At 43.0% G+C, this 13,072-nt stretch overlaps 1 pseudogene; it reads right to left on the bottom strand.

Annotated features, from left to right (window-relative positions):
* Positions 1 to 839: 839 nt before the first annotated feature.
* Positions 840 to 1,944, bottom strand: LOC116910897 (annotated as a pseudogene).
* Positions 1,945 to 13,072: the final 11,128 nt, after the last annotated feature.

Raw genomic sequence — 13,072 nt, 5'->3', positions numbered from 1 at the left:
ACCATCTATGGCTACTCCATGGTCCCCTGGAAATAGAGCCTGGTGAAGAGAACCCCACATAAGGCATGAGCAAAAGATATCTCAAATCCACTCAGTAGCTTCTCATATCTCTTAAGGCCTCACTAGCTTTGGAACAGGATTTGATGACAGATATAACATATGACCTGGTAGTCCAAAATATTTCTACACATGGATTAAACCATCTGTCAGTATTTACTAAGCCGCTACTTTAAAAAGCACTCAACTAATGGGAGAATTTAAAACACATGGTTCTAACTGTGAAGATCTTAAAATTTCCTGGAAGGCATTGACCACTATAAACAGGGACCACTTAGCCTCCTTGTCTAAGACAGTCTTGATTTATAGCTGCTACCCTGGAAAACATGTTAAAACACTGGGGTTAGAGGCTTGGTCTGGGGATGGAGCATTTGCCTGGCATGTTCAAGATTGTATTCAACTCCATACCCACTATTTGAAAGGAAGAGAGAATGGAAGGAAGGAAGGAGGGAGGGATGGAGGGAGGGAGGAGGGAGAGAGGGAGGGAGGAAGGAAGGAAAATTAAATTGGTCCATTACATTGTAAATAAGTATGCTGGTTTTGGCTGATAGATTCTATATACTATAAAGATAATTAATCAGTGCAGGGGAGGGGATAAGACTGTAGTAGTCATGCTAATGTTTTGTTTGTATTTTGTAACACTTTATTCAGAAGGGACCTATGTCAGCACTGCTATGTACACAATGACAAAGATCACGGGAAACACATCAGGGATCATGTAGACAGTAATATACATTGTCCTTTATATAATCAATGTATAATAGTTAAGGAAAGTTCAATCCTTAATAAGCGAACATCTTTGCATACCCTGCCTTCTCTTTATCTTTCTGTGCCTTTATCATTTGTTTGGCTTTAAGCAATTCTGCCAGGATAGCTTTATCTCCTGGGCTCTCTCATGGGCCTTCTTGAGATCAGCCAATGCTTGTTCATATTCTTTTAATCCTTGCCATCCTTGTGCTTTTCCGTACAGTGCTTTAGATTTGAAGGGTCCGTTTCAAGAGCCTCCAAGCAACTGTCAATTGCCCCCTGCCAATTTGACATCTTCAATTTACAAGCACCAACATTCAGCACACAACTTAAGGCTATAGGCTGCAGTCTGGATAGATCTGCTTTCTCAAAAGCAGCCTTTGAACTATCCACATACCTTAAAACCTTCGTATATTTTTTGATAGCCATCTCCCAGTTCTGAGACTTGAAAAAAGTATTCCCAATGTGTTGTAAGTCTTCAGATATTAATAAAATTTTATCTACATCCTTTAAGTCTAGTTCTGCATCCTCGGGGAAATCTGGATGACTGTCACCAGAGCCATCTTTGGGGAATCTTCCCCAGTCATCCCCTTCCTTCAGTTCTCCACATTCTGCAATAACAGAGTTTGGCAGGTTCTTCACCATTCACTTCTCCATTTTCAAGCATCCTTGCCACACCCAGCCCTTTTATTACTTGACCAAATACCACAAGTTTCCCATCCAAACGAGGAGTTTGAGCTGTTGTGATAAAGAACTGAGAACCATTTGTATTGGGGCCTGCATTTGCCATGCTCAGCAAACCCTCCCGATCATGCTCATAGTGAAAATTCTCATCTTCAAACTTTTCACCATAAATACTCTCTCCACCTGTCTCATTCTGATTTGAGAAGTCCTCGCCCCGAATCATAAATTTCTTAATAATTCGGTAGAAAAGGCATCCTTTAAAATGCAGAGGTTTCCCAGCTGTCCAGTGCCCTTTTCTCCTGTACACCATGCACGAAAATTTTCCTCAGTTTTGGGAACAATATCTGCAAACAATTCTAAAACAATTCATCCAACTCACTCCCTGCTGATGTGCATGTCAAAGTCTTGTTGGTTCTTGGAATTGGAGGGCTTGGCTGCTGGGGATGGGTGGGACATCTTCACTGCAGGCGATGGAAAGCAGGACACAAGTGCCTCGTGTGTGAGAGGGGCTCAAACTCTACCACACCTCTACATTACTAGTCATAGTATTCATTTTATTTTATTTTATTTTACTTTATTTGCTTGGTTGGTTTTTGAGACAGGATCTCTCTAACTATTCTTAAAGTAGGATAGGAATGGTAGCTTGGCTTAAATTAAGGCGAGTTTTAAATGAAGACAAAATATATGAAGTTTATTCTTGAGATAACTGCCATAGAAAACATTTGGGGAAAAGAGTGATGTTTCAAAATCTTGGCTTTTTCCTCGGGTGTTTCATCATCTTCTGTTCCAAGGCCGCTTTGGAGAAGCCACAATACCAAGTAGTAAGTCCTTCCCAAAATGTCCCTCAGGAAGTCTTCCATCAGGTCCCCACTTGTATCATTTCCTTATGAAGACATCGGGAGCCCCCTTACCCATAGCTGTGTCCTTACCATTCTGGGGCTTCATAAATAAAGATGATCTTAGAGGTCGAATACCATGAGATTGCACTAAATTTACAGTGCATCGTACACCATTCGAGGCAAATGAGCCGTTAGCCCCATATCAAATGTTTTAGATTTTAAAACGCTAACACACGCGTATGGCTAAGAATTTTCTTCCCGAGTCTCATGAAATGCCTTGCACACTCACTTTGGAAATTACAATCTTTGAAACTGGGAAGGTGTTGGACATTTTAGTCAGGAGAGAGGTGGATGCAAGTGATATTAGGAAAACTGTCATCGTCGTGATCTGTGTTGCATGATTGGCACTTAGGGTGACCAGGCGCAGTCCTTGATTAGAGAGAGACAAACGAAGGAAGCAATTGACTAAAAATTGGCAGTAACAGTCTTCACAATGCTGTTTCAGTCAAATATGGAAACAAAAGGGAAGCATGAATTGCAAGTGAAGTCTTTAAGGATAAAGTCCTAGATGTCTGTAAAATCTCAATAACTGTAAGGGGGGGGGTAAAAATAGTCCACACGACAAAAAAGAGAAACTGACTTCGGTCAGCACCCACACAGGGCCATGGCACAAGAAAGAAAGAGACTAAGCTGAGTTAGACTGTTCAAAAAATAATACCAAGGCTTAAAATGAAAGACCCTAGTTCTTACTGAAGTGTAAGAGCTATTAAGAGGCTTGGCCTGGTAGAAAGTAGGTAGGTTATGGAGTTCCTGCGAAGGACCCTAAGGGCTTTTGCCAGCTTTACACCCACTGCCTCAAGTCAAGAGTAGGTCAAGTACCAGCTTCCCGCCTTGGGTCAAGACTAGGCCAAGTTCCATTCTCCACTCACAGTTCTCGGGAGAAGCAGGGACATTCTTGAAAAAACCTCAGAATGTAGTCACCCGACGCTCTGGTCCGAGATAGAGTTCGAATGCGTGTCATATGCTTGTTAGCCCATAGATTCAAAGGTCAATATGCTTAGCCAATAAGTTTAAACTGTAACTTTGCTGATGTAACCTGTAACCCTAAAAAGTATAAAAACTGCTGTTACAGCCATTCGAGGTCGCCTTCTAGTCACTTGCCATGAGGGGTTGATTGAAGGTCGACCCAGACACCAGAGAAGTAAACCTCTTAGGTTTGCATCAAACTCCATTCTCATGTCTCAGTTGGGGGTGGGGTGGGGGTCTCCCAGTAGGTAAGACTCACTTCGAGCCTTACAAAAAGGCCTGCACCTTCCTCCTCTACAGGCTCGCCAGGGTCCTTGGGCATTCCCTTCTCCCATTTCTCCAGCTACATCCGCTCCTTCTCACTGCTAGGGCTCACCAAGGTCCTCTGAGGCTTCCTACCACAACCCCTGAGCTATCAGCCAGGTCTACTCCTTCCAGACCCAAAAGCTTTTCTGAACTCGCCTCACTTGTTCCACCAAGTAGGTCTGTCTCTCCTTCCTGTAAACCTACCAGATTCCTCTAGGATTTCCTTCCCCTGTGACACCAGATAGATGGACTCTTTTCCTAACCCAAAAGCTGCCTTACTCCTGCAGGACCCCCCCTTTCCCTGAACCATCCTCTCAGCCCCCTCCTTCCTACTCCAAAGATCCACCTAAGGATTAGCATTATCCTTCCCTAAACCTCTAGCTAGGCCTGCTCCTTCAGCTCCTTAGCTCTCTCCCACCTCCCTCCAGTTGTCTGCATAGTCCCTCCCTGCCTATCAGTTAGGCCTCCTTCTCCATAACCCTTAGCCCACCCCCGTCCCTCTTGTCTCGGACATCTCTCCCTGCCCCTCCACTAGGCTTGGCTCCCTCCAAATGATTGATCTCATTTCTCTGAGCTACTGGTCAGCATCCACTGCCACACTCTCGAGATTTCCTGGCTCCTCCGGGACCTCCCAGACCACCCCTTCAGATTGGATCCATTCCTTTCCACCGTATAAGCTTTTGAGAAGTCCCATTTACAGATGCCTCAAAATATTTGCCTCAAATATTTCTTGGAATAGATGTAACAAAGGAAGCAAAAGGCCTCTGCGATGAAAATGTTAAGTCACTGAAAAAATAAATTGCAGAAAATGGAAAGACCTCCCATGCTCATGAAGTGGTATGATTAGTAGGCAAGAATGGTCATATTACTGAAAACAATAGTGCAGACCCCACCAAAATCTCAATGTGTTTCTTCCCAGAAATTGAAAAAAAAAAAAGCCTTAAAGTTACTATGGAAAGACAAAAGACTCGGGGTAGGGAAAACAACCCTAAACTATTGAAAACACAGCAGATGGCACCACTACCCCCTATTTTAAGCAATGCTATGAAGCTATAGTAATAAAAACATCATGACATAAAAACAAACACATTGGTTAATGGAAGAGGATTAAGCCCCAAAATTCATACGGACAGCCTTTTCAACAAATGGTGCTGGTCAAACTGGATAGTTACTCACAAAAAATTAAATTAGGGGGCTGGAGAGATGGCTCAGCGGTTAAGAGCACTGACTGTTCTTCCAGTGGTGGTGAGTTCAATTCCCAACAACCACATGGTGGCTCAGAACCATCTGTAATGAGATCTGGTGCCCTCTTCTGGCCTGCATGCATACATGCAGGCAGAATGTCACAAACAGTAAATCAATAAATCCTAGATAGGAAGGAAGAAAGGAAGAAAAGAAAATTAGTTCCTTATCTCTCCTTATCATTATCTCTTTGAGTTGCAGAAAAGTCAATCCAAAATAGATCAAGGACATCAACATAAGGCCTGAGAGCCTGGGTCTGGTAGAGGAGAGAGTGTGGAACATGACTCAGCTTACTTGTACAGGAGAGGATGTTCTGACCCCCACCCAAGTAGCATGGGACTTCATAAAACTAAAAAAGAAACTGTACAGCAAAGGGAAAATTTTTTTACCAGCTGTATATCTGATTGATGGTTGTCTAGAATGCACAAAGAAATCAAAATACTGCTGCAAAAACAAATAACCCAATTTAACATTGGGACATGGAACTAAACATAGAATTATAAAAACAAGAACAGCAGCAGCAGCAGTATAAAAACAAGAACAACAAAGATACAGACAGCTCAGAAAACACTTTTTAAAATGTTGTTCAATGCTCTTAGTCACCAGAAAAACACAAAACGAATTTGAGATTTTTGTCTTACTTTCCCTAGTCACAGTAGTTAAGAATTATTTTTTTCTGACAATAAATTCTGGCATGGATGTGGGGAAAGGGGAAGATGTATGCCCTGTTGGTAAAAGTACAATCTGGTACGGCCGCCATAAAAATCAGTGCAGAGCTTCCTCAAAAAGCTACACATAGTATTTCTACCATTTGATCTGTCTATACTACCTATTGGCCCATTCTCAGAGGACTCCACATTCCTACTACAGAGATATTTGCTATGTTCCTTTCTTTCCTGTTCACAGTGGCCAGGAATTGGAAATGGCCGAGACGTCCATCAACTGATAGGTAGATAATGAAATGTGGTGCATAGTGGAATATTATTTGGGTGTAAAGAAAAATGAAATTGTACTGGTAAATGGATTGAGGTGAGATGGCTATTCTGAATGAGCTCATCTGAAACCCTAAACTATTAAGGTGTCACGGCTGGGGAACTTAAACGGAAGGGGGGTAGAATACAGGTGGTATGAAGAGGAAAGGGAAAAACCACAGCAGGGAGGATTAAACGTGGTGGGGGATGGGTGAGCAGGGTAGAGGAGAGAGGGATGTGGAGGGATATAGAGGAATAACTAATGCTATGAGAATGCCTTGCAGGAACCTACTCCCACAGTCGCTTTCTAAAATGTCTACATATATACAATTTAAACTCTGTTACCCTATAAGAAAGGAACGTCTTCCAGACAACAGTATAGGCTATTATAAATTGCTCTTGGTTACCCTTCAGAACTTGAAAGCAAGACCACATTGCTGAAGACAGCTCGTACTTGAGTCATAGGAAGGAATGGAGAGACCATTGGTACCAGTCTGGAAGCTTCCTTCATCTATCTCTCCTAGTTAGCTTTCATAATGCCGTAAGGTTCTATGCGTACTACTGGGGTAGAAAAGTAATAATAGTCTTACCCCGCTGCTAACTACGTAAACTACAGTAGTAACTGACTTGGTAAGATATGCCTTATTGGCACAAATGTTACAGGAGTAACCAATCGTTTTCAGAGTGTAAAGATTTAATGCGTGTTCTGATGTGTTTATATAAAGATAAAGAGAGTGGGGATATGTTCTATGGAGGTGTGGTGAAGTATGGGGAAAGAGGGTGCCTCCATGAGCCCATGTTGAGGCATCCCTTCCCCCTGAGGGACCAGCCACACACTGGTATAGTATAGAATAGAGTTTATTTTGGACATGGGGAGGGGAGTTAAGAGGTTAGTAGCAGCAAAGAAAGGGAGAGAGAGAGAGAGAGACAGAGACAGAGACAGAGACAGAGACACAGAGAGAGACACAGAGAGAGAGACACAGAGAGAGAGACACAGAGAGAGAGAGGAGGAGGTGGAGGAGGGAGAGGGAGAGGGAGAGGGAGAAGGAGAAGAAGAAGAAGAAGAAGAAGAAGAAGAAGAAGAAGAAGAAGAAGAAGAAGAAGAAGAAGAAGAAGAAAAGTAGAGGTGTAGAGGTCAGCCATGAGCATGTAGAGAGAAGAGGGAGAGGGAATGAGGAGAGAGGGGTAAGGGAAGAGCAAAACAGAACAAGAGAGCAAGAGAGTAAGGAGGGGGCAAGCAGCCCTAGTGTCAGGCATAACAGCCAGGTAACTGTGGGTGGAGCTTAGACAGAATGCTAACGTGTTCCACAAGACAAAACTCCTGCCTGGTATCATTGACAGGGCCAAATCCCAATGACTGGCTGTACCAAGAGCCCTGGGACAGAAACCAATTTGACTATTGTGCTAAATGGACACAGTAACTAACAAACTGCCCCCTAAGTTTTTATTATTAAATCCATAGATTACTACAACTTCATCAGAGAAGCTTCTTTTTGGAGGAGATGGCAATGAATGCAGAGACCCACAACTAGTCAATATGCAGAGAGTAAGTAAGAGACTTTGAGATGATCAGCTATCAATGGAACATCAACATCACCTTTCCCACGACAGGACTCAGGGCTTATCCTGGAAGAGCAGGCAGAAAAATTTAAGAGCCAAAGGTTGTGGTGTCTTCAACAACAGGGCCATTGCACATTTGAAGAAAAAGAATCTGTGACAGCATGTGTAAGACCTGCATAAGGTGAGGACAGCCAGAACCTGAGCATACATAGGAAATGACTTAGGAAGTTCCATCTCCACCCAGGAGCTATTGACAAGTGATGGCTACTGGGGGAGGGACAGTCAGTTTTCTTTTAAAATGTGGCCTCTGAGAGGCTATCTATGCCCTCGGAGATGGCCCTACTTCCCTACACATATAGGTAACACTTAAGTAAATTCAGTGACTTAAACACACAACAGCACAACAGAGAGAGAGAGAGAGAGAGAGAGAGAGAGAGAGAGAGAGAGAGAGGAAACATGATAGGAATAAAAAGGAGGAATTTGATCAAAACACGTTATATATGTGTATGAAATTCTGAAGCAACAACATTTTTTATTTTTTATATTTTTTGAGAAAGGGCCTCACTATGTAGTCCTGGCTGTCTCGGAGCCCATTATGTAGACCAGGCTGGCCTTCAACTCACAGAGACCTGCAGATCTGCCTTCCTCTGCCTCCCCAGGACTGGGATTAAAGGTGTGTACCACTATGTCCAGCTTCAATTATTTTTTTAATAAAATGAATGACAGGTAAAAGTGCCTGTTGAACATGCGTTTTAAAACATTAAGATGGAATTTTGAAGATATTTATTTGATGAACACCCCTTTTAAATGGTCCATCTTCTATGTCAGTGGAGCCTCAAACTCATTGCATAGTTGAAGATAACCTTGAACTTGGATCCTCTTGTCTATATCTTCCTGGTACCATGATTGCAGGGTGGAGGGCTAGTGTTAATCACTGAGTCACCTTTAAATCTGATGGAGGTCCTGATACCCAGTGGCCTGGTGCTTGGTTACCTAGAGTGTTCCCCACAATCCAGGACCACTGAATTGCCCTGAAGCCTATTCCAAATGCAAAATCTCCTCTTCTATCCTAGCACCCAGAAAAATGCTTCTCTGATAGCGGGGGTTCATAAAATACTCAATGAACTAATGAATTAACATGTTTCAGAGATCAGCACTTTGCCTGCTGGCCAGTCTCTCGATATCCACGCCGACTCCTGTCTCAGTCTCATGAAAACCCCTGCACGAGAACAACTGTTGTCTCTGCCGTGTCTCCTCCCCTCTCTCTGTTTTAGAAATGTCCCAACGCCGTCATCGTTTGTGACTCTTCCGTTCATGTTAGTTGTTTGCTTGTATATGTATGTGCCAGGAACTTAGTCATCTTCCTTGATGAAATAAAATCGCTGGCCTTTGGGGTTGGCAGTGGGATGATGGGAGCCCTAATTGAAAAGGGAAGAAGAGTGTCTACCTAATGCTCCAAGTATGAGATTGAACGAGTCAGCCTCTCGTTCCTCATAAAGCAGCCCTGCCTTAGTAGAGACACCTGTATCCTCACTGTTGAGCAGAATTTCTGGAAATCCTGAGTAAAAAGAAAAGAAGGAAGATATTCTAGCTTTGTAATAAACATTCCAATTTCTATTTCTGTACAAAAATCTGCTCATGTGGTCATGCCCAGATGATTACACTGGGAATTATTTTCCCCTTCCTCCTCAGATGTCTTTCCTGTCCATGTCATTACCTGCTTTTACTCTTTAGCTCAACAAGATGGCTCTATCAGAGACTTGCAGACTATTTTAGTTAGGTCTCTCACTGCTGTGACATAACAACAGGCAGAAGTAACTTAAAGAACAATGCTTCATTCTGTTTCCTTCTGAGAGCGTTCAGTGCATCGTGTTGGGAAGAGTGTGATGGTGCAGTCTCTAGCTGTGGTGACCAAAGCACGAGACAGCGGTTCATGATACATCTAAGCCAGGAAGCACAAAGATGAATGGGGCCAATTAGCCCCTTAATCTTTTGTTTGCTTCAGTCCAGGGCCCTGTCCCCTGGGATGGTTCTGCTCACAATCTATTCTTTACCTCTTTTACCTGGTATTTCTTACCTACATCCCCAGAAATGTGTCTCTCATGTGAGTCTAAATCCTGTCAAGTTGGCCGTGGAGCTCAAACATAATATATGAAACATAATATATGAAATATCCTCATTAAACGCTTCATGGCTGTGTTGCCAGACCTAACCAGACAGTAGCTCTTCCCAAACGCAGAAATGCATTTGTGTTTCTATTCCAGCTTTAAGCTCAGTATCTAATACAGGAGGAGTCGGTGCTTAGTAGGCAACTTTTTCTTTAAAACAATCATGACTCATTATACAAAAACATAAGGTCCCAAGACAGCTACAAGTTTGACCTAAATTTGCAGAGGATAACCAGTATATCCTACATTTTAGTCCCGAGGATTGAACCTCAGGTTTCAATCTTACAAGTCAAGTCCTCTATCCATTGAGCTCTATTCTCAGACTCACAGGGTGCTCTTGAGAATGCTAGAATGTAAAATTAGAACACTGGGACAACCTATATGAGGCCTGACTTGGGCCAATTGGCATTTAGGTTATCCTAGGCATAAAAATTTAGGTGTAAAGGTCTATGATACAAAACTCCAACTGAGGTGTTATCCAAGGGGTGCAGCAAGGGCTGGGCTGTCTTCAGTGCTTCTTGAAGGATCTTGCTAAGTCCCTCATTTAATTGTCATTGGAGATCCCAACTTACTTCTTGTTTAAAAGTTCAACTATTGTGTTAACTCCAGACAAGCTCTTGGTTCCCTGGCTTTTCTACCTTGGGGGAAGCCATCTTACCTTTGCCAGCATTCTCTGCTACTCTGCTTTGTTTGTTTGTTTAAAGACTCAATATTCAGACTGTTTAATGTATTCAGAATTCAGACCTAACTGACCTGGAGCTAACTATATAGACCAGGCTGGGCTGGAACTCCCAAGTGCTGGGATTAACTGTGTGTATAGCCATGTCTGGCCCTGCTGTAAATTTTAATTAATAAAACCAAATCTGCTTCTATCATTCCTCATCTCTCCCCCTTCCTTTCTTTCTTATCTAGCTTGTTTGGTCTTTGGCTCTGTGTATTTCTCCTTTTATGGAGATGCTTGAATCCAAAGTTGTCAGTCATCTACTGTTCTGTTTTCCCTTGCCAAACATGTCACCCTTTATAAACAAGACTTGCCAAACTCCATGGATTAACAAAGGAAATGCACATGTCACAGTAATACATGACACACAGACTACAGATATCACTGGGGACATGCCTGGTTTATTATTCTGCTTTTATAAAAGGCCCAGGAGAAAGACAGCAGAACTGGAAGTAGGCTGACTTAGTATACAACACGGCAGCAATCGTCTCTTACAGGAAAGAAATATTAATTGGCATAATTGAGACTAGACATTGTCCATTTTACATACATACATACAGGGAATGCTCAGTGAATTCTTGTTAGTATGAGGATGTGTGGAGGTGTCAGAGTGAGCTAGAATTGTTTAGTTACAAAGGGAATAGTGCCTTAGGCCATGTGGCTCCTAGGGGCGAGGGAACTTAATTCTTCCTAAACTCCTCTAGAAAAATGAAATGTAGGCACTATGTAAGCTAAAGTAGCTGGCTTGTTCCGGAACAATTATGAGGAAAGTATTTAAATGTAGCTTCTTGGACTTGCTTCATTTGATCTAATAGACTAAAACTTCTACATGATACTCATGATAGCAGATAATTTAAAGGGACAAAATGGTGTGATAATTTTAAATCTGACCTAACTTTTTCTCATTTTATGGAAGTATTTTAGGGTGAAGATAACATTTTGAAGTTTGAGGGAGGGAGGTTATAGAATAAGATATCATTTCCCATGTAGGGAAAGTGAAAAGCAGTTGAGAATGTGGTTATTTTAATGCTAATATCCAAGCACAGATGCATTTCCTGTTAAAGGAAGCAAAATGGAGGTGTTTAAACATCTGCACCACCCTTCCCAGAAAAATGTTCCTCTGTATTTTCCAGGGGTTAGCAACTTGTTCTCATGAAAATCCTGAAGGAGTTTGAGTTCAGCGAAGGAAACAGGAAATTCAGTTCGGTTTGTGGAAAGCCCAGGAAACAGCAACACATCTGTGAACAATGAGCTGTCTGCTGAAGATTCTTGATAATGGGAATGGGGTGTGCCGGGAGCCAACCAAATTCCTAGATGTATAGTATTTTCCCCCTTCAGATTCTATAGGCTTTCATGCTATGTAAAATAAACCCAGACTCGAGTTCATGGAAACTTCTAGAAGTTGTGTCTCTGGATTCTTTTAGAATGTAGGGCAACTTCTCTGCTGAGCTGCTCTTCTCATCACCCCAGTCATGAGGGCAAGGCCTGTGCTTTTACCCAAAGAAAAGTCCTCACTCAAGCCAGCAAACACAAGGCTGCTGGCACAGGTCTGGGTATTCTGGCAAAGAACTGGGCTCATGGTGTCACACTTTGCTGGATATTCCTTTTCAAGTGCTTATTAAGCATCTGATGAAACCCGTCAGAGGGAAGCACAAAGTGAAGCTATGCCTGTTCCTCTCCAAGCTCATTCTCCGGCGAGCAGCAGGACTGTACCTGCCCCACAGCCTCTAGCCGTGTTAGCTATCGCACAAACATCAGTTACTTTGGTTAAGTGCTGTGACACGTGCCTGTCAGAAGCATCTTCAGAGGATTTACTTTGGTTCGTGGTTTAAGAAGAATAATTCACCACTGCAGTGAAACGTAAGGAGTCCGAGGTGGTGGGCGGATGAGGCTAGGGCTCCGTATGTCTGACAGATTAGGAAGCAGGATGCCGGCACTCACTCAGCTTTTTATTTTTATCATTCAGCCTGGGACCAGAACTCAGGAGGTAGCACCACCACATTCATGTCTCTAGCAATATTCTCACAGACATGCCTAGAGGCGTGTTCCCCGGGGCATTCCGAATCCAGTTGACCATGAAGATGAATCGTGACAGGACCCTACAGAGTTCTTGGCGAGCAGAGACACATCCCCAAGGCTTGGTTTCTGACCCCCAAACAAAACGCTGTCTACGACAGGAGGTCTAGCCCTTGGAATGGGCTCATAGAGGAAACAAACAAAAATGACAAAACACACGTGGAGCAGATGGACTAGAGACATATTCATGAGATGCGCTCTCCTTTATCTTTAGCAACCCACAACTCCAAATTTCGGAAGGAAGACATAGGGATGAGGAGTAGTGGATGTGTGGTGCAGCGAGCAGTCTGAATTCTAAAACTTAAGTTCCAGTCCTGACTTTTTCTCCAAATGCTGGACTAAGATTTATAAACCTAAGTTTCAACAAGAGTGAGCAGAGCTTCCTCTCCAACTGGGAAGGCACGGGAACTAAACATTACACGGAGTCTTAGAGAGGGGTGGAGGAGACTTCTCAGCAGGTAAGAGTGCTTGCTGCTCTTGCAGAGGACCAGAGTTCGGATCCCAGCTCCCATTGTAGGGTGGTTCACAACTGCTTGTAACTCCAGCTCCAGGGCATCTGATGCCTTCGTTGGGGCTCCTGCTGTACTCCCATTCCATGGGCACTGCACTCATGTGCATAAACACACACACACACACACACACACACACACACACATACACACACACACACACACA

The sequence above is a fragment of the Rattus rattus genome, chromosome 10, assembly GCF_011064425.1.
Source record: "Rattus rattus isolate New Zealand chromosome 10, Rrattus_CSIRO_v1, whole genome shotgun sequence".
Lineage (NCBI taxonomy): Eukaryota > Metazoa > Chordata > Mammalia > Rodentia > Muridae > Rattus > Rattus rattus.
Note: the sequence above shows the minus strand (reverse complement) of the source record. Positions and strands in the feature narration are given on the sequence as shown.